An 18,881-nucleotide genomic window follows, 5' to 3' on the forward strand; every position below is an offset into this window, starting at 1 on the left:
CGAAGTCCAAGGAGTCTTACACTAAGTCCAAGGTCATTCTGCTCCAGCTTCAAATTGCACTGGAGCCAGGAAAGGGAACCAACATTTATTTTTTGGTACAGAGGAGACAGGCACGTCCTTGCATCATCTCAGCTAATCCTCATTCAGAAGCCTGCACGGTGCCCCTCATCACCCCCATTTTATGAGTGTATCCGAGGCACAGAGCAGTAATGTGATTTGCTGAGGCACATGGCTAATAAGACTCAGATGATGGCTGGGTCAGTCCCTTTCCCAGCCAGTGCTCATGGGGACATCCCTGGAGCCCCGCCTGGGTGGCACAGGGAATCTCCTCCTTAGCGCTGGCGGCGAGCATGTAGAGCATGCTTTCCAGATCTGTTTGATGCTGTTGTTGGTCGGTCACCTGTGTTTCCACTGGCTCAGTGTGTTCCAGCTTCCTGCCGGGAGCATGTTCTCAGGTTGACTTTTGTCTCTGTGGGCAACACTTTCTCCTATTCAAAGCTAATGTGTGTGTTTGAGTGGTTCTCTTCGGGTTTTGGTAACAAATTCAGTTGAAATCTCAGTGATTATGGGGGTTGGTGAATAATTTATGTTGCAAAAGATTTTAAAAGTAGTCCTAAACAAAGCAAATTCTAAGAGTAAGTGCAGTTACTTCATTGAAACTGTCACCAAGTGGCAGCAAAGCTTGCTTTTTTTTTTTTTTTTTAAGATTTTATTTATTTATTTGACAGAAAGCGACATAGTGAGGGAACACAAGCAGGGGTAGTGGGACAGGGAGAAGCAGGCTTCCCACCAAGCAGGGAGCCCGATGTGGGGCTCGATCCCAGGACCCTAGGATCATGACATGAGCCAAAGGCAGATGCTTAACGATTGAGCCACCCAGGTGCCCCGGCAGCAAAGCTTTTAGCAAACAAGTTTTTCTGGTGCTCTGACTCCAGTCAGAATTGTAGATGAGTGTGTAGTATGTCCAAAACAGGTCTTTGGGCATGGGGAAGAGTGGCAGTTTGCACAGGAGAATAATTATTTTCACATGAAAAAGAGAGGAGGACTGTAGTGAGTAGGGCAGGGGTAGGAGGGGAACAGGCTAGGGGGGCAGGTCCTGGGCAAATGAGGAATAACGTAGATACCACGGGACTGAGGTTTCCTAGAAATTCCCTCCCTGGCTCCATTCTTCCTTCAGTGACTGTCTCTGAGCAGCTAAAGGTACTGTGGCAGGCACCAGGGTACCCCCGAGGAGCTAACAGCCTGGTTGGGGAAATAGGGATATAACCAAATAGTGGCACAACAGAGGAATTGTACTGGGACAGTGGTGGGCAGAGGGTCATCGCTGGGGCTGGGGGCCCTCGGAGGAGGAGGTAACACTCGAACTGGGCCTTGCAGGATGGGTAGGAGTTGACAAGGACGGGCAGTCTCGGGCAGCAGTGCGCCATACTTGTGGTTGTTCGGAGCCTGGCAGAAGGCTGAGCTGGCCAGACGGGTAGGGCGGGCCAGTGCAGGGCCCCTCAGAGCTGAGATCTGTGGGGCTGATTCCATGTGCGAGCCCTTGCGTGTGCCGCTGCCGCATTAAAAGGTGTGTAAGTGTAGTTAGAGGGCACACAGTGGAGCTGGGGCCTGAAAGAAGGAGGTGGGGCCGTGCACACACTTGCAGAAAGGGAAAGATGGTCACATATACAAAATGCCTTAAAAGGTTGTACATTAATGACAGAAATTGTGCTGTAGTTCTTTGTTTTGTTTTGTTTTCTTTTTAAGATTATTTATTTATTTATTTGACAGAGATCACAGGTAGGCAGAGAGGCAGGCAGAGAGAGAGGGGGAAGCAGGCTCTCCCCCCAAGCAGAGAGTTCGATGCGGGGCTCAATCCCAAGACCCTGAGACCATGACCTGAGCTGAAGGCAGATGCTCAACCCGCTGAGCCCCCCCAGGCACCCCTGTGCTCTCGTTCTTTGGCATTTACTAGTATTTGAGCTCTCAGTATAGCACATCCTGGGGCCTCAGTTACGCTCTTTGGATTTATCTTATGAAATAAATAAAGCCTTATTAAAAAGCTCAAGAAGATTCTCTCATCATGAATATACGTTTCTATGCTCTCATCAAACTCTAAAACATAGAAGGTCTTACTCATACCAACTTGCTGGTAAAATTAGAGAAAATTTTCAAAGCGTCTTTTTACTTTCTTTGTCCTGCGTTTCTCCAGTCGGGAAAAAGCCTGGGAGACTGTCAAAGAACTGGCTGTTCTCATAGGATTTGAGGAGAACAGTGTGAGTCATTGTAGCTTTTTGCTGGTATTTTAGTATCCGGTTTATTTTTAAACAGTTTTGTGCAATTGGAGTTTCTTCCGTGGTTTCTGTTACCATGGCTCCATAATATTTCCTCAGATCTGCTTGTTCATCCTTTCACACACTCCAGCATCAAATTTACAGTTCCTTAGAATCAGAATATCTTATTTATGATATCCAAGAATGTTTCTCCAGCTGCAATAGCATTTTGCTCCAAAGTGGAAAAGTTAGTTGTTTTTCCCTATCGGAGACGTTGGGAGAAGAGAGGGTGTGGTTCCGTGAAGGACAGTGCGGTCAGTGGGGGGTGGGGGGTGGCAGGGGCTCTTAGGAGGCTCCCACTGGTGGTCTAAGCAGAGGACCAGTGTCAGCTGTGTGGAAGCACTTCCCCTTTAGATCCCACAGTTGGAGATACAGGATGGGCAAGTTGCCATGTTGGCTTGGGACATGCTGGCATTGGATGTTTTGGCCCAGACATCCAACACACTCCTGGTTCTTGGTTCTCCTTCAGTGTGAGTGTGTGTGCGCTCACTGTATTTATTCATTTATTTTTAGACTTGATGGAGGCTTCCACCCTGGGAAGGGCTCTTGTTTTTAAGAATCTGCAGTCAGGAGAAACAGTGCTGGTCCTGGCAGTCAGATGCCCTCTCTTCCTGGCATTTAGGATTATTCAAGGAGATACTTTCCTGCATTTCCTTGCTTTGAGGAATGTGTATTTCTTAGAGGATTGTTTAGGATTTAAAAGAAAGTGCCAGAGTAATACAGAATCCTAGAGATAGTTTGTTTCCAGTCTCTTAAAGTCTTTGCTGCCTTTCACTTTTCAGGGCTAACCAGCTTTCCTCTGACACATAAATGCGGTATCAAACTAGGTTCTGGGTGGGGTGCCTGGGTGGCTCAGTCCATCAAGCTTCTGCCTTTGGCTCAGATCGTGATCCCAGGGTCCTGGGATTGAGCCCCACATTGGGCTCCCTGTGCACTGGGGTGTCTGCTTCTCCCTCTGCCTCCCCCCCCCCACTTGTACTCTCCCTCTCTCTCAAATAAATACAATTTTTAAAAAAAATTTAAAAAATGCAACTAGGTTCTGGGTGTATGTGAGGTTCATTATAGGGGAGAGTCAGGCCAAATGTTTTTGAAATTCTATAAATACAGATGTTGACTCAATGACAGAGCAAATCCTAATACTTGAGAATTTAAAGTGTGTTGTAACTGACTGGGCCATTGGCTCCTACCACAGTTGCTTCCTGCGACTCAGACAGGACCCCTTTATAAACAGCAAAAACACACAGAACTGTGGTTCCGGGTACCCCAGAGGCTGCCCAGGAGGCTCCAGGTGGGAAGGTCTTCTGAGTGACTAGACAACTGGCATTGTAGAAGAATTTACTTTTTAAGAATCACTGAAAAATTAAGTTTTGCTGTCAGCTCAAGAAACGTTTTGTGGTTAGTCATCTGAGTAGTCTTTTTTTCTTTTCCGTGTAACCCAAGAGATGTCAGTATGTGGCTTCGTGAGTGAAATAACAACAGAATGTTATTGTTAAGATCTTACAGATCTTGTAGGGTGGTGGTATTGGAAAATGGGGCTGGATGAGAGGATGGTCAGGGAGACTCTGAGGACCTCTGGTCAGAGGCCCATATAGTGCAGGAGCTGGCGATGCAGTTGTCTTATGAAAGAGCATTCTGGGGAGAGCGAACAGCATGTGCAAAAGTCCTGAGGCAGGGATGGGCTCAGTATGTTTGAGAAACAAAGGGAAGATCATTGTGGCCAGAGCAGAACAGGGCCAGTCAGTGAAGGAGTGTGGAAGAGGGCAGGCAGGGGCAGGTGGAGATGGGACTTGCAGCAAAGGCAAGGATTTAGGGTTTAACTCTTGAGTGTGGTGGGTGTTGAGCAGGGAAGTGACATGATTTAAGTATTTAAAAAGGTTGCCCTGAGGAGACTAGAAATTGAAAGTGTGGGTTTTCTGATCTACCTAACATTGGGCTTCCTAAGAAAATATTAAACTTTTGTTTGCATTTTAACTTTGGAGTTTTAGAGTCACTAATACCACCTGAATTCCTTGTGTCTGGGATTCTGTGAAGTTTTCTGGGCTCTTTTTTTTTTTTTTAAAGATTTTTATTTGAGCTAGAACTAGAGAGAGAGAGAGCAAGCTCGGGGAGCAGCAGGCAGAGGGAGAAGCAGACTCCCCGCCAAGCAGGGAGCCCAATGTGGGGCTCATTCCCAGGACTCCAGGATCATGACCTGAGCCTAAGGCAGATGCTTAAATAACTGAGCACCCCAGGCACCCCTGCTGGGCTCTTTTTGGAGAGGTGCTGTGTAAGTAAGCAACACTCTGGTCTCTGCATAGTCTCGTCAATTTAAAAATGTCCCTGTTAGTAGTGCATAACATTGTTCTCAACCTAGCCAACAGCTGGAGGGTTACAAGTCATGAGAAACTCATCAAGGTTAAACCACACGGGGATTTTTGTATAGAAATGTGACCCCAGTTCCTCCTTCCTTGCTCACTGTTCCTGTTTCAGGGTGGGCACCCGGCCATGCTGTCTAGCCCTCTGAAGACTGGGTGCTCTCACTGACACTGACTGGCCTGTGCTCCCTTCCTGCCCTCCCTTCTTGCCTTGTCCCGCCCCCACCCTTCCTCATGATTCTTCTGTCTGGGACATCTTGCCCTTACCCTTGTGCACCTGCCTCATTCCCGCGGGCTCCTCAGGACTCCGCTTGTGGCCCCTGGGAAGCCACCATGCGATTCCGGGCTTCCTCAGCGTCCCGGTGGAGAGCAGCTACTTCTGCTCATGCCTGAGGCATGCCATCCGCCAGCAAGGCCAAGGAGTAATGTCAGTATCCGTTTCCCTTTCTGGGTGAGGAAGACAAAGCTCCAGAGTTTAAATCACGTGCCCATGGTCAGGTGTGCGGCGGGGCTGGGGTTGTGCCTAGTTCATTCCCCATCACATATCTCTGCCCTGTTTACACTGGGCTCCCTGCCCAGCTCTGGGGTACACCTGTGAGCAAGGCAGGCAGGGCTTGCGGGTGTGTCTCCCCCAGCGCCCTAAGCTGTTCGAGCAGGCGTGCTTCCAGAACAGGACTCCTGCTCAGGTGCTCAGCGAATGCCGAAGGAGTGAATGAGTGCACACGTGCGTGCCTGTTGACGTGGTACCCTTGTGGGAGTCCCAGCTGGAGTGCTGTCTCTGTCTCGCTTACATCATTCACCTCTGTCTCTTCTCGGAGTTTTCCATTGCCATGTCTCACCGAGGGAGACAGGGTGGCCTGACAGTGAAGGGGCAGGCTCAGGGGCACCTGACCCAGGTCTGAGTCCCAGCTTCGCCGCCTGCTACCTGTGTGGCTTTGGTCAAGTTATTGAAACACTTGTGTACCTCATTTCTTCATCTGTAAAATGGGGATGATAGTAGTAGCTACTTCACAGAGCTGTTCTGAGAGGGAACGGTGATCACACCTAGGAAGCACTTAATAAATGTTGACTGTCACTGTGACTTCTGCTGTGTGGTGGGGACAGGAACTGAGCCCCACTCCACTCCAAGGGCACTGTCAACCCCTGACCACCCTCAGCATGGTGTCTGGCACTGGGTCAGGGCCTAGCACGTGTCAGATGGGGGAATGTTCAGGGAAGAGTTCCACCCACGTGGTGCATCTTGGGGCTGTGGGGCCAGGACCCCATGAGACCCTGGTGAGAAATAGGACTACCGGGACTGTGGTCAGCTTTTGGCCATGTTGTCCTGGCCTTTTCTCCTGCCTGTCCCCAGTTTGACAACTTCCTTTGACTCATCCTCCTCCACTTTTCCCTTCTACTCACTGCATCCACCATCACCCCCTTTTACTCAAATGCATCTGTTAAGTTCTTTGCTGCATCTGCTGTAGCCTCAGTAGTGATGTTTCTAAATTTATTAATTTCATTTGCTTAATTTCATGCTTTTAATCAGGGAAGTCCATGCAAATACATTTAACTTACAAAGACTATAATATACCAGGAACTTGAGTATTAGTTCACATTAAAGTCTTGAAGCCAGTCTAACTTCTCATTAGAAGCCACTGTATTATGCATGTGGCATCTGTCTCTAAGGAATATCAGTAAGAAGTAAAGTGTACTTATTTCAGGGAGACATTTACTTTTGAATTTGAGCTGTCAGAATCTTACATTTTGTAATGTTTAAATTCTCCCATTGATTCAAACTAAACTGAAAGAATGAATAGTTCAAACCACCAAAGTGTTTTGGTTTTTGTCAGCATGCTGTTTATTCTTTTAAGGTGACCTACTTGGAGACTTCCAAATACATTTTTGAAACATTTCAATAAGTTTAAAAGTAAGACAGTCACTTTCAAAATTTGTTTCTTTAATAACGTGTCCCGTTGTTTAGTGAGTAGGAATGCGGGCCTCCATCTGCTTTTGGGTCTGGATCGAGTGGGCGTCTCATCTGTGCCGGGCTCCGAGACAGGACACGAAGCCCCACAGGGTGTGCTGGGTCCGGAAAAGGGGTCTGGGTGGTGAACCTTGGTGCTGCTGTGTGTTCTCCTTGTGAAACTGGGAGCAGAGGAGAGATGGTTATTTCTGCTACCTAATGCCCGGGGCGGCATCCCAGGGGCTGGCAGTCGGACCAGTTAGACTCCCACTTCCTGTCTCATTGTATTGAACAGGGCTCAGGGCCCAAGGACTTTTGTATTCAGTACAAATGACTTTGTGCTATGATTGGGCTACAGAAATAGATAGCACATGGTCCTTGCCCTCAGGCACCCTTTGTCTCCTGATTGAGACAGATCCTCACATGACCGTGTCTACCTAAGGTTGGATGGAGTGGGTACTGGAGGAGAGGAACGTGCTACTCAGAGCAGCCCGGGCTGCAAAGCTTACTTTCGACTGGGAATAAAGGAAGGCTTCGTGGAAGAGGTGTGACATTTGATTATGACCTTGAAGAATAATTAGTATCTTACCAGTCATCCATGAGGTGGTTCTAAGGAGAAGGAATGATGTGGAGGGAGGTGTGAGGGCCCAAAAGGACTGTGCTGTCCTGGGCCCTGGGGGTGATGGGAGGGACTGTGAGGCCTAGAAGGTGGGTAACCCTCCTGCATTGTCCCTGTTGGGAGTAGGTCATCCTTTGGAGAGCTCGTTGCAGGATTGGCAAGATGTCCCCAGTCACATGGCCAGTGTGCACTCCATTCTAGAAGGCGGACTGGCTAACCTTGTCAGAAAACCTTGAAGAATCGCTGTGGGATTCAGAGATGCTTTCTTCTGCCTGCAGTTCCGAAGCAGGCACACTGCTCCCACCTAATGCTCCCCGATCTCCTGACTCCCCTGCCAACCCCAAGTTGTCATTGTGCCTGACCTCCCAGCACCCAGTGGCAGGGGGGTCTTCATCGAGGAGCCTGGGACCTAGGGTCAGAGTGCCTGTCACAGCATATGTGACAGTCATGCCTCTTTTTACTCATTTTGTAAAATGCGCGTGTTAATTGCTGTCAACTTTCCTTTAAACAGTAGCATTCCTATATGAGACCTCACAGCACAGATGACATCCTGGGTCCCCAGCACTGTTCAGTAACTTCTGTGATGTGGAAATGCTTGGGAAGCAAGGGCTCTGTGTTGACTGAGGCATGTTTTGCAGTGAGCCCCTGGAAACGAGTTCAAGCTGGACTTTGGGGTCCAGGTGAGACTGTCCTCACGGGGGCGGGGCTGTGAGGCTCAGATCTGGTAAAGGAGGAAAGCACTCTGTAGCCATGAAGGTCGCTGCAAGCAGGTGCTCTTAAAACAACTTGGGTTTAATCCACTTGAGTTCTCCCACAATCTCTTGTCAGTAGGAGGCGCTTCTGAAACATTTTAAGCTCAGAAAAATTTAAGAGTTGAATTCCACACTCTCTAGTATCAGTAGTGGGATGCTGAGAAGTTGCCCAAGGTCCCAGCTGTTTAATGGCAAATTTGGGCTGAGTCTTCCAAACATTGGCCCTGAGAGCCCTCAGTAAGAGTAGAAAATGGCTTCTAAATCATCAGAAATTAACTTTTGTTCAGTATAGCTTTGTTGGGTTTATTTGGGGCATGTGAATACGTGTGTGTGCGTGTGTGTGTTAAATTGGCATTCCTGGCAGGGTGTACCCAGTGATTCCCTGAATCACACAGATTAACCACCGCCACCACTGCCTCCTTTCTTGCCTCTTGAGGGGATCGTGTTCAGACATTCACACCGTCCCACTGGTTTGAAGGACACTGGTCCTCCACATGTGGATAACCGGTTGTCTGCATCAGTTTGACTAGAGTGAGTCCTAAACCCTCCCAATACTTAATACTTTAAAGGCATTTCCTATTTAGAATTTTATAAAGGTTTATTTACTTGAGGTTTCTTAAAAAGAAACAAAAACTCCAAGCAATCTGATTTCTGCATTTATGCAGTAAGACAGGAGAAGCTCGCTGTCCGCCTGTTTCCCCCAACAACTGAAGCCTCCTTTCCACGTGAGCTCGCTCTTTGACTGTCCCTTCTCCGTCCGTTTCTTACTCATGAGCAGTACTGTGTAATATTCATGTGACTACCTCCTGAAATACTCTGATTCAACGTGTGAAACGGGTAGGTCCCCCAGAGGCAGCAGCATTTTTCTGCCAGGGTGTGTCTTGGGGTCATCCTTTTTCATGGGCGTGTGATCTGCGCCTGAAATGTGGATGGAGGAGGCCAGATTGAAATCTTGCTTTACAAACTGTAGCCGGAGGTTCTCCAGCTGTCGTGAGAGCACATGAGCCCATGAAGCAGCAGGACAGAAATGGGATGGGCCCCCTTCTTGGTTCTGACTAAGAAAGACCCAAACCCCTGAGATCGGGCCGTGAGGGCTTGGGCAGTCGTGTGGGACCACAGAGTGACTTTACACGGCCGTCAGGAGCGACAGGAAGAAGACCCGCACAGTGGGGGAAATGCTTGCTGTGCCGCTGAGAAAAGCAGACCGCAGGATGGCTCATGGGCCGTGATGACCACAGGTGGCAGGGGAGAAAAGCGCGAGTGATGAGAGTGAGGGTGGGTGGCGGAGCCCTGGGTGATTGGGACAGCCCTGTGCCAGCCAAGGGAGGGGACACTGGGGCGGACCCTGGGGCAGGCTCGGCGGTGAGCGCTGGCTGTGAGAGCACAGCTAGGGAAGGACCCTCGCAGCGGGGGCTGTGCTGAGCCCCAGTGGCAGCGGGTGTCTGTCGGACTGTGGGAGAGCTTCCCTGTTTCCCTCAAGCCCTCCCCAGCATGGCTTCCTCTGTGGGAAGGACCACGCTCCGTGGCATGGACTAAAACAAAATAAGATGCGTCTTCCTCCACTCTGTCTCTCTTCCCAGCTGTGATACTCCTGACGCCGGGCCCTGTTTGCTTTGAGCCAAGCGGCTGTGTGTCCCCAGCTGAGTGTCCCCCGCTGTGTCCCGTGGACTGTGTCCCGTGGAGTTCCTGCGATTCCCCTTCTCACCAGTACTCGCTGTAGTTTGCAGCGGGTCGTTCGGTGCCCTGATGTGCTTGGACCCCTCTGCTCGTTTCAGGGATGGTGTCCACGGCCACCCCAAGCTCTCTGCTCCCGGATACTGTGTTTTCATCTCCGGACGCACTTCTCAGTGTGTTCAGCCCACACTGCCCACCCTGGTGGGTGCTTCTGGAGAATCCTCCCCTCTCTGTCCCGGCCTGGGACCTGCCAAGCCGTGGGCCTCTGTGTCCTTCCCCAGAGGGGACAGCTGTTAAAACCAAGCGTCCTGCAGCACACAGGCAGCTTTCCGTTGTTGCCGTCCGCGCGCTACAGTGCTCCGGAGATAGGAGTCCCTTTATGTGCTGATCTCTATCTCTTCCTTTGTGCACTGTTCACTTTTCCAGATGAAGTCACTGGAAACAAAATAGGCCGTGCCAGATATTTAAGCTATTTAAAAAAAAAAAAATGTCCCTGCTTTGTTCATGGTGCAAAGCAGTGTATTACCTCAGGCCTTGCTCCCCGAGCGCCCACTACAGGGGAGGCCGTTAGAGAGCTAGAGAGAAGCAAGAGACCCTGTCCTGAAAGCAAGGGACTGATTGGGCATACAGCAATAGCCCGAGCCAAGGCTGGAGGCAGAGAGGACTTAGGGGCCCGTGGGCCCCACAGGTGGTCCGGCCCAGGCAGGTGAGCCCCAGAACGGCTTCCTGCGTGGCTGGCGGTAGTCAGTCGGGAACCGAGCTGCACACACCCCCCTCGATCCCCACTGTGGTTGTAAACCCATTTGTGGTTTAGTTTATATACGCAGGGTTGTTTATAAAAGAATTCTAACCACTGGAGTTAAAACATCTTCACAATAATGCTCCAATTACTTTCCACCTGTGGCTGGATCTGCATTCTGCATGAATCAAACCCGCCGAGACTTCTCAATTCAACTTTTCTCATCCTGAATCCATCCAGCAAGTTTTTACCGAGTGACTGCTCTGTGGTCAGACCTTGGGTGCTAGGACTACAGCAGGGGACACAACAGACAAAAATCCCCTGCCCTCCCAGAGCCTACGTTCCAGACGGGGAGACAGAGAATAGACAAAGAACAAAAGGATCCAGTAAATGACAGAACTCGCTGGAAGGAAATAAGTGCTTGAGGGAGCAAAATAAAGTAGAGAAGGTCTGGGAGTGTGAGAGCTCCTGGTGGTGGGGGTGGGTACCAAAGGGGTCAGCCCTTGGGGGTGCCTGTGGCATCGTGTCTTGAAGCTCTGGGGCAGCACATAGTACAGAGGCGCCCTCCCTCCGTTCAAGCCCAGGCCGCTAGAGAAACAAAAAGGAGCATTTTTATTAACTAGTTTTTGTATTGTAAAAGTGTCGCATGCCGATAGTCACAATCCTCATGGTTTAGAAGGTTACAAGGTGAGCTGTAAAGTCCCCTCCCCACCCCCAAGATATCCCCTAGAGCAAATCAGAGGCCTCGGTGGGACTCTGTGTGCAGGGGTGCACTCTGGTGGACTCCTGATTGTTTGTTTTTTGCTTTTAAAGATTTTTATTTATTTATTTAACAGAGATCACAAGCAGGCAGAGAGGCAGGCAGAAGGGGGGGGGGTACAGGCTCCTCGCTGAGCAGAAAGCCCGATGCAGGGCTCGATCCCAGGACCCTGAGATCACGACCTGAGCCGAGGGCAGAGGCTTAAACCCACTGAGCCACTCCGGCGCCCCACCTGATTGTTTTTTAATGCCAGTGTGTCACACTCCTGTACCATGCGACACCCACTGTTCCCATTTGAGAGGTGGGAATGTCTTTTGTGTCTGTATACACAGTTCCCTTCCTTCTCTCTCCTCTGGCTGCCCTGGTGCTGTGGAGAAGTGTGTCGGCATCTTCGATTCTTGAAGGACAGTGAGTAGTTTTCAGTGTTCTTTCTTTTTGTTGCTGTTACCAGTGATACCACCGTGAATACCTACATCTGACTCTTGGATGAACTCATCTGTAGGATAAAGCTTCCGAGGAAACTGCTGGGTCAAAGCCTAGGTGTCTCTCTTCTTTGAATACTCCGTGCATTGAGAGGCGTGTAAGAACATGGAAGGACAAACCTAGAGTGACCGCGCATGTACGCGGCTTGGTCTTCACGAGCACATCTTACAGGCACTTGCAGCTCAGCGTTTTGAGACAGTAGCTCCAACAGGGGGCTGAGTTCCCCTGCAGCTTCTCATCGGTGCCAGGTCGTCCCGCCCGATTCCTCAGGCAAGCACTTGGGTTCCCACCGTACTGCGTGCTGGGACGGGCCCAGCACTCATGGGATCTTTGCTGATGCCCTCCCTCTTCTGGAAAAGCCTTTCCCTTGTCTTTCACATGCCCGCTTGCCCTCACACCGGGGCTGTTTGTACTTCACTCTGTGTCAGCCTGCCCTGGTAAGACGTCAGCTGCAGGCGGGCCAGGCCTTCGTCTGTCCTTCACCGCTCCCTCCTGGGGACCTAGCCACCGTGCCAGATACACGGTAGGTACTCAAACATCCGTCTGTAGAATGAATGGGGAAATCCAGCCCTTCCTTAAGGAATGATCCTCCCCTCATCCTGGGCCACACAGTGGCTTAGAAGAAATTCTAGTCATACCCCATTGTGGATAATGAAGAAACCAACCTTGGGTCCAGCATGTGCTCATGGCTAGGCCCGTGGAGCAGCACGGAGCCAGGTCAGCGGTGGCGGGGAAGGGGTAGCAGGGGGGACTCCTTCCTTCCGCGGTTAGTTACGGAGGACTACGGGGGCTTTCCCCCTATGGCTGGCTGACTCTCAGGGAGACAGCAACATGGTGCCTTTGCTCTGAATGTTCTTGATTTATAGTAATATAGCCTTTTGGCCTAATGACCCATTCTGTTTTTTTGTTTTTGGAACAAATTAAGGGCATTAAGAGGGACCTAGATGTACTTATGTAATGTGTACTTTTTGTTTACCTGATAGTTGTTATCAGGCCCAGAGGAGAAGAAGGTTATGCCAGTTCCCAGCCAGGGCCAAGGGCACCTTGGCAACCTCTGTTAACCTCTGAGACTCTGCATGCCCTTTTAGGAGTAGCTGTGACTCACCAGTGTTTACATACCTCAGTGGCAGAAGTTGCTGGAATGTAGGGATCTGGAAGTCTTTACCCCGCCTCATTCCCAGGTTCCAGGATTCCCAGATTCCTGTCAAGTGCCTCCTAGAATAGGTACTTGACATACGTCTATTGAGGGCCTGCTGTGTGCCAGGACACGCAAGGAGGACCTTGAATGTGCATTTCAGGAGGGTGGGGAGGAGAAGGGGTGATGATCCGTGTGCTTAGGGTCTCCTTGCTCTCAAGTCTCAAGCTTGCTGCTCATACACCTTCGATGGACAGACAAGGGCCCAGGCAGAAGCGCACCATCCCTGTAGCTGGAATGTCAGGGTCTCCCAGGGGAGCCAGCCTGAGGCACGGCACACTGTCGCACAGACGACCAGCAGTTCACTGAGTGGCCGTAGCCGCCTTCCTCCCAGAGCCTTTGGAGAGGGAAAGGCTGCAAGGCCTGTTCCATTTGCACCGCCTCAGGTCTTGTTCGAGAACCTTCTCGACGTAGCACTGGGTGTGCTAGACCTGAGTGGGAAGCCAGCAGTGCTCTAGGACACCTCACCCCCACCCTTCCCAGCCCGCAGGACTTCCTGGCGGCTCTTCTGTCCCTTAACCAGCCTCTTGCTCACATCTCTCTCCCCTTCTGTTTTCTGTGATAGGAAACGCCTGTAGTGGCGGGTCCTGAGCTTCCTCCTTAATCTTGTCATTCAGTTATACAGACTCTCCATCAAAATGTTTATTTTGGTAATAAGTTGTCCTAAAAATCAAGAAAAAAGTCTTTACTAATTTCCTGATTTCTCCTTTTTCATAGCAGCTCATTTGTGTTTTATGGTACAATAACTCTTGACTTTCTTGGAGAAGTCTTAAACGAGTTTATTAGAATCTCTGTCTTGTTCCCTGAAGTATCTTTATTTTCCCTAGACATCAGCCCCAAGTAAAAGTTGCCCTGTTGATCTTGGTCCTTTAATGGTTTGGGTTTTTATTTCATCATTATTTATTTCAGGATTGTGAAGGCCCCTGGCTACCGGCTCATGTTTATCAAAGAAGAGCAGGACCGATGTGCAGGAAACCCTTCCAAGTCCCTGGGCTGCATCTCTGTGAGGGGCCGGCCACGGCCCCAGGTGGCCTTCCTGAAAGGAGTCTAGGCTTGCTGGTCACAGATGCAGTTTTAAAAATTGCTGTGATTGCCCCTCAGCCCCTCCCCGCCTTCCCTCCTTCCCGCTCCAGCATTATCTCAGCCCAGGCCTTGGCACGCCTACCCCAGGGAGACTCACTCCTACTCTGGCGTTTGGGATGGTTTTCTTGGTCGTCTTCTGGCCCAGGCCTGTCTGCTTGCTTCTGGCATCTCCACCAGTCTGCTGGTCTGCCCCGGAATTGTTACAGGCTCCTTCTTGTGGGTACCCTGGACCCTTGCAGGGAGGAAAGGAGAGATGTGTGCCTCACTTGAACTGGCACACATGTGATTTGGGGGAAAGAAACAAAGCTAGGGGCAATCCATGGTGAACGTATTTTCTTGGCTTTGTTTTTCCCATCATAATGGGAGGGAATCAAGAATAACTCAACACACACTACCTTGTCCTAAAGGTTCATTTCAGAATCTGTTGTTCGGAATTCAGATGGCATTTTCCTGTCACCAAGTTAGACTGTAAAAGCCTCTTCTGGTGTGTTCAGCACACAGCTTGCTCCATGAGGCAGCCGGAGACTGGGAGCAAGTGCAGCCTTTGTTCAGAGGTGATGGAACCTGTTCAGCATTACATCTGAGTATTGTAGTTCAGTGTCTTCGGGAAGAAATGATCCATCAACTATGGGGTGCCAGACAGTGTGACGCAGAATAAAGCAGGGCTAGCTTCTGTCCCTGTCCTCTAAAAGATCAGTACTAGCTCACTTGTTGGTCACTTTGTACTTTTCCAGAGTTCTCCCACATCCGTGATCTCCCCTGAGCCTCTTCGTACCTCGGGGAGGGAAGGGTGCGGGTGGTGTCCCTGCCTTACAGAGGAGAATGGGGCTCTGGGGGAACCATGACTGACGTCACAGAGGTGGAACCGATATGCGTTTTCCACCCACTGCCACGCTGCCTTCCCAGGAACTTCACCATCCCCCTGAGAAGCACCCAGCTGATGAATAAACACACATCATACGTTTTTGGCATCGGTAGACCTAGTTCACGAGAATTCAGTACCATTTGGCATTAGAAACCTGCTGATTTCTCAGCATGTCTCTAGGCTTAGCAGTGGTTCTGGCTGGCTCAGGACCTGGAATGAATGAAGGCTGCAGAACCAGGAAATTTGCCTGACCTGATCTCCTTTGAAGGAACAGGTTTATGAGTTCTCTTACTGCCATCTGAAGCCTCAACTTCCCCGACTTAACACGTTTCTTTAATCCAGAGGGCACTAAAACCAGATTCATTTTTTTAAAGATTTTATTTATTTATTTGACAGAGAGAGATCACAAGCAGGCAGAGAGGCAGGCAGAGAGAGAGGGGGAAGCAGGCTCCCTGCTGAGCAGAGAGCCCGATGCGGGGCTCAATCCCAGGACCCTGAGATCATGACCTGAGCCGAAGGCAGAGGCTTAACCCACTGAGCCACCCAGGCACCCCAACCAGATTCATTTTTATGGTTAGAGATATTTGTGTGTGTGTGGGGGGAGGGAATTCTGAGTTACATTCCCTGATAGTCTGAGGACCTTTGGGGATGTTTTGGACATCTCTATTAATAAGACAGCCCTGAGAATCAAGCCCCCTTTGTGAGGGATTGGCCTCCCATTCAAGTGGGTCTTCCAGAGCTGGGAATGACTCGGCCCCATGAGCAGTGTTCTGCTGTGGTTGGGTAGTGTGGTATCAGATAGTCTGGCTTGAGTCCTGGCCTAGCGTTTACAGGCTGTGGGCCCTTAACCAGTGATTTGAATTGTTGGGACCTCAGTTTCCTTCCTGTTCATCTTTTGCAGAGTTTTTGAGAGAGAAAAATCCATCTACAGGTCACATAGACCGCTGGGTGGTGCTAAGAAGTGCTTGATGCATGGGAGCAGCTGTGTTACTGATTTATGCCTACTTGGGCTCCCAGGTGGGAAGCAGAATCACAGCTTGATTGAAGCAGGCTCGCTTTGTCGGACCCAGGCGTGGCCACCTTCAGCCAGGGGGTATCATTTGGTTCTTAGTTACTGAACAGCTACGTGGTGCCATTAGGCAGCTCTTCTAGTTCCTTCCTTGGTGGCCTTGTTTTCCCTGGGGGTCTGAGCCTGGCTCCTGGGGTCTGGCCCGGTTTGCAACTGATTCCCACTCAGGAGGGGGCACACTCAAGTGAGCGCACACACACTAGAGCAGAGCACCAGTGTTTGCCTGGACATTAGGGGGCTTTGTTCAGGAGGCTCATTTGCTCTTAGAGCACAGGCCATGCCCTGTGCCCTCTCCTCTTACCTTAGAGCTCTTTGTCTGTAATTCTAGGCGCCGTAGTCACATGTGTCCCCCGCTCGCTTTAAGGAGGGAATGAAGTGATCCGGGAAACAAGCTGTGGGAGGACCAGGCCTTGGGCTACCCACGAGTGATGGAACTATAGATGCTCCTTCTTTCCGTTCTTCCTTCTTCCGCCAGACTCTCTTCTTGAGTTCTCAATGGAAGCATGGGTTATTTTTGTTTTTCTAAGTTGCAGATACATTAAAAACAAAACAAAACAAAACAAAACAAACAACGATACCCAAGCTGATTGGTTCACTGAGACCCCTTAACATGGGGGTATTGGCACTTTTTCTTGTCTTGTGTGAATACGTAGAGTAGATATTATGAGATTCTATGTTGGCTGTCATCAAGCCTTTATTAGCAATTTCAGTTTATTTAAGATATTACTAATTTGTCAGAGAGCACAGGCAGAGGGAGAAGCAGGCCCCTCTCTGAGCAGGGACACTCCACCCACTGTCCCCCACCCCGACATGGGGGTCGACCCCAGGACCCTGAAGGCAGGGACTGCCTGTCAGAGATGAAGGCAGATGATTAACTGACTGAGCCACCCAGGAACCCATATATATATATATTTTTAAGATGTTATATATTTATTTGGAAGAGAGAGACAGAGATAGCAAGGGAGAGCTTGAGCGGGAAGAGAGGGAGAAGCAGGCTCTCCGGCAAGCAGGAAGCCCTGCACGGCTGGATCCCAGGACTCTGGGATCATGACCTGAACCAAAGGCAGATTCTTAACCGACTGAGCTGCCCAGGTGCCCCCCCCACCCCCTGATTTCACTTTATTTAAGGCACTAAAAAGGCAAAGAATATTTCCTCTGTTTGCATTTGACAGATTTAACATTGGGGTCTTTCCTGAAGATTTTCCCACTAGTCTAGTCCAGTTTAGCTGTTTTCAGTTTCATTTAAATGAAACCGAGGCCTAGTTCATGGGCTATTTGTATTCCCAGCGCTAGCTCAGTTCTTGAAACTTAGGTCTTCGTCGAACGAATGAATCTGTTTCACCACAAGCAGCTGACAGTGGCAGGGCATCCCCTCTTTCCAGTTTTAAGTTCATACAAGACCATTGTCACTGCGCCAGTGACACTTTCCAGTCCCCTTCATCTCTGAGCCTGGGTATGGCTGATGTGACTGCTTTGGGGCTAGGAAAAGTGGCCCCAGGTCATTTGGGCCCAGGAAAAGTGGCTGATCATTGGGTCACATTGAGTCGTGGAACCAGTCAAATTCTGATCATGAAAGAACAAATCTCACTGTTTGTCGGGAGAACATTTCTTGTGTGAACCTTGAAGGCTGGGAGCTGATTCTTTTACTTTTGTAAAATCACCAGTCTTGGATTTCTTTGGTCTCCCTTGACCCATCTTGACCACCCTCCCTGCTTACAGATAGGAAACCCTTCTCCTGGACACCCATGCAGAGCCCGTCTGCCTGTCAGTCCCTTTCCAGCTTATCCCATACCCTATGGGGGAAAGCACTCTCATTCTTGCTTTCTTGATATTTTCATAGCAGTTTACTCATAATACCCATAAACTGCTCATTATGTGTCATGTACTATAATAGGAAGAACTTGCATTTTAGGACCACAGAACCTGGTCTTGAGCCATGACCTCACCATTTATCACCATTTATAACCTTAAACAAGTCACTTGACCTTCAGTTTCTCATCTGTGAAGAGAAAATAAGAATACCTACCTCATGGGACTATTAAGAAAAATGAATGGGGTTGTGGACTAAAGCTAAAATTGCACCTGAAGGGTAATTTGTAGCTTTAAATGCACAGAAAGAAGAAAGGAAGACAGGCAGAAAAGTAATGAGCTACACTTCCGTGTCCAGAGTCCGAGAAAGAACAACTTGAAGCCAAAAGTGGTAGAGGGAAGGAAATTCATAAAGGGAAGGAATGAAGGAAAAAGAAGACAGATGTTCAATAGGCAGCTGAAAGTGAGCTAAGAGTGGGTTCTTTGAAAAAATAAAAATGCAAATTGATAAATCTCTGAGACCGATCAAAACCTAATGTCAAGAATGAAAAGGAGGCACGACTGCGGGTCCCTCAGTCTTTATAATGATCATAGGAGGGTAGTGTGAACAATTTCATGCCAATAAATTTGAAAAAAAAAAATTACCTAGATTCCCTGGAAAACCACAACTCTACAAAACCTACACACAAAGAAATAGAAAATAGATGAATAGTCTTTTCTCTTTTAACCAGAATCTGTGGTTGAAAGTACTTCAAGAAAACTCTAGGCCCAGGTGACTTCATTGACAAATTCTGCCAAACATTTAAGGAAAAATTAAGCCAATCTTATGTAAACATAAGATTGAGATAAAAGCTCTTAGTAGAGTTACAGTAGAAACTTTCTAACCTAAAAAGTGATACCTTAAAATGCTATGTAGCAAGCATCATTCTTCATGGTGAAATGTTGACAGCTCCGTCCTTGAGGCCCAAGTCAGCTTGGCATTGGTACAGCTGTCACCTTGGGGCCTGTCGCAGTTGCTAAGCACAGTGCTGGGGCGGGCACAGGGCCCCAGACTGTGGGTATGTGGGTGGGTATGTCCCACCATGGGACTCGGGTGAGGAAAGCTGGACTTTCTTTGTTCCCGCTGATCAGCCCATCACCTTTCTGAAGCCCTCACAAGCTCCAGTGTTACTTGGTTTTGTTACGTGGTGATTCAGGTTCTTTCTCCTAGGAGTTGAGTGTG

The 18,881-nt window shown here is 49.3% G+C and overlaps 1 protein-coding gene across 6 annotated transcripts in view; it reads left to right on the forward strand.

Moving 5' to 3' along the window:
• Nucleotides 1-18,881, forward strand: part of PACSIN2 (protein kinase C and casein kinase substrate in neurons 2) — a 129,943-nt gene that overhangs the window by 70,646 nt on the left and 40,416 nt on the right. Inside the window, exon 1 of one of the 6 annotated variants that reach the window (XM_032882837.1) lies at nt 5,076-5,093. The exons of the other annotated variants lie outside the window; for them this stretch is intronic. The gene's annotated coding sequence lies outside the window, so the exon portion shown is untranslated. Of the gene's footprint in view, nt 1-5,075; nt 5,094-18,881 lie in introns of those variants that run through there. 6 annotated transcript variants of the gene reach the window in all.

Source organism: Lontra canadensis, unplaced genomic scaffold (genome assembly GCF_010015895.1).
Source record: "Lontra canadensis isolate GAN:19392208 unplaced genomic scaffold, GSC_riverotter_1.0 scaffold84, whole genome shotgun sequence".
In the NCBI taxonomy this organism is placed as follows: domain Eukaryota; kingdom Metazoa; phylum Chordata; class Mammalia; order Carnivora; family Mustelidae; genus Lontra; species Lontra canadensis.